The sequence below is a fragment of the Leucoraja erinacea genome, chromosome 4 (assembly GCF_028641065.1).
Source record: "Leucoraja erinacea ecotype New England chromosome 4, Leri_hhj_1, whole genome shotgun sequence".
In the NCBI taxonomy this organism is placed as follows: domain Eukaryota; kingdom Metazoa; phylum Chordata; class Chondrichthyes; order Rajiformes; family Rajidae; genus Leucoraja; species Leucoraja erinaceus.
The window spans coordinates 15,720,392-15,722,891 of NC_073380.1; the positions used below are offsets into that span (position 1 = coordinate 15,720,392).

General features: G+C 48.2%; 1 protein-coding gene across 1 annotated transcript in view; it reads left to right on the forward strand.

Moving 5' to 3' along the window:
• The window catches only part of LOC129696028 (plasma protease C1 inhibitor-like), a 23,757-nt gene that overhangs the window by 13,392 nt on the left and 7,865 nt on the right, over window positions 1–2,500 (forward strand). The gene's annotated exons all lie outside the window — the stretch shown is intronic.

Genomic DNA, 2,500 nt, shown 5'->3' on the forward strand with positions numbered 1-2,500 from the left:
TTCCATGGGGGACTGTGACTCTGTGACACTGTGACTGTGGGACACTGTGACTGTGACTGTGTCTCTGTGACAAGTGATGTGGACTGGACTCTGTGGGCCTGTGAATGTGACACGTCGGGATGTGACTCTGTGATGTGACTCTGTGACAACTGTGACCTCTTTTACAATGTGACTCTGTGACACTGTGACTGTGACTGTGACTGTGTCTGTGTCTCGATGACATGTGATATGTGTGCACTGGGACTATGTGGCAATTGTGATATGTCCTGTGACTCTGTGACTCGTGACAACAGGTGACTGTGGCTCTGTGAACACTGTTTCACTTGACTCTCCGAGCACTGTTACACCAGTGACTCGGTTGGCATGACGACAACTCGGTGACACGGGGTGGTGACACTGTGACTTGTGACAACTGTGACTGTGAATCTGTGACAGGTTGTGACTCTGTGGTGGATTGTGATCCTGTGACACTGTGACTGTGGGAAAAATTATGACACTGTGACTGTGACTGGTGTCTCTGCGAACTGTGACATGACTAGACCTCCTGTCGACTATGAATATGACTCAAAGGCCATGAATCTGTCTGTCCCTCTTGACTCTCTCTCCTATCCCCACCTCCAGTGTGTGTACTGGAAATACAATCTTTCATTGAGCGCTGGTCGAGCATTTCTATGGTAGAGCACCAGAAGGACCTGTTCGCAACAACATGACGGGAACGTGGAGTTGGTGAAACGCGATGGTTGCGGCGAGCAACCAGGGGCTCATCCCACACTGTTGGACTCAGTGGTGTATGATACCCGTCTTCATGTTTCATACTAACGCAATTATCTAATTAAGGGAATGGTCTAGATGTCTCTCCCTCTCATTGTGTTCCCACATCTCTCCTCCTCGTCGGCTGTCTGGCTGTCAGTCTGTGTCGAGGGTACTGTCTGGGTGTCAGTCCACACCTCTTCCCTAACCCATCCCTCCCACTGTCACACTGATTATCTGTTTGTCTGTCTGCAGGGAGAGAAGTGAGGTATATATATATCATACATAGGACAAGTGGGACCTGTTCGGGCCATGTTCAACGGGCGAGCTGGTCTCACGATGTGGCAATATCCCACTCTCCCCCAATTCCAGTATTGGTGGGGTGGGGGTGGGTGGGGGGGGCTTTCTGGAGTTCTGGTTGTGGTGTCTTGATTTGGCACTCAGTCCCTCAAGCCCTGGATCGCGGCGCTACCTCACTGCTGTGGGCTGCAATAACCTGACTTGGTCCCTTGAATTGCTTTAAAGCAGTGTGCAAGGCCACCAAATTCAATGGAGTTTTCCAACCACTTCATGCAGTGCAAGGCTCATGAATCCTCGTGCGGTGTTAGCATACCATTCAAGCTGGATCCAAAGCCAACCAAAATTCTTGCACTCTACACATTTCAGGCACAGTGTGAAACAACCATAACACCCACAAACACCCACACTCACTGTTCAGTTTTGACACTTCATGGTGGTTCATTTTTCACAGACAGATCCATGACCACACACAAACTCCCGCATGCAGACACTGAGCACACACCCAGCACTACACACACAAACACCTTCACCACACACAAATCTCACACACACACACAAATCTCCAGGCGATACACACAAACACACACACACCACACACACACCACACACACATCTCACACAAACACACACACATGGCTCAGGCCACACACACACACATCACACACACAACATCACACACACACACACACATCAAAACAACACCACGGAAACACGTGCAGGACTAAGACAAAGTACAGGTGCACATGTAAGGGCCTGTACATTTTGGCTTCAACCCACACAGGCACCACCATACACACGTAAAACACTTGGCCGTATCACATAGACACACAGACATCACCCAACACAGTGCTAACACAACTTCACTGGCACACAGCACACACAGTACATACAACACCGACAGAATGAACACACATACAGTTTTACGTACTCTGCAGACACAAACCACTTAAATCCAGTTTCTACACACAGAAGTCACCAGAACAAATCCTTCAACACAAGTTCAAGAAGCACACAGTCGCATCGACAACACACGTTAAAAATACAGAAGTTTAGGGGGGGATCTTGAGAAGAAATTGTCAAACTCACAGGGGTAACAGACCACCACAATGCACACAAGGAGACCGATGGTGGGGCACGTTCAGGATCAACTGACACACTTACACAAAGGGAAAAAACTTCAAAAACCGTAACTAAAAAGGAGAAGAACACAGAACCACACAAAGAAAGACTGAATTGGGAACACACACGACGCCGAGGGACAACACGTGGTTCGGCACATGTAAAAAGAAGGACCGATTGGCCCTTGTACGGCGTCATTGAAAATGGTTATAAGAGGATAGAGGGGAAAAAAACACACAGCAGAGTGAGAAAACTTGGGAGGAGTTGAAGAAAAGGACAGGTGAGGAACAGGAGGAGAAAAAAAAAGATAAGAGGAGAAAACAAATCTAGA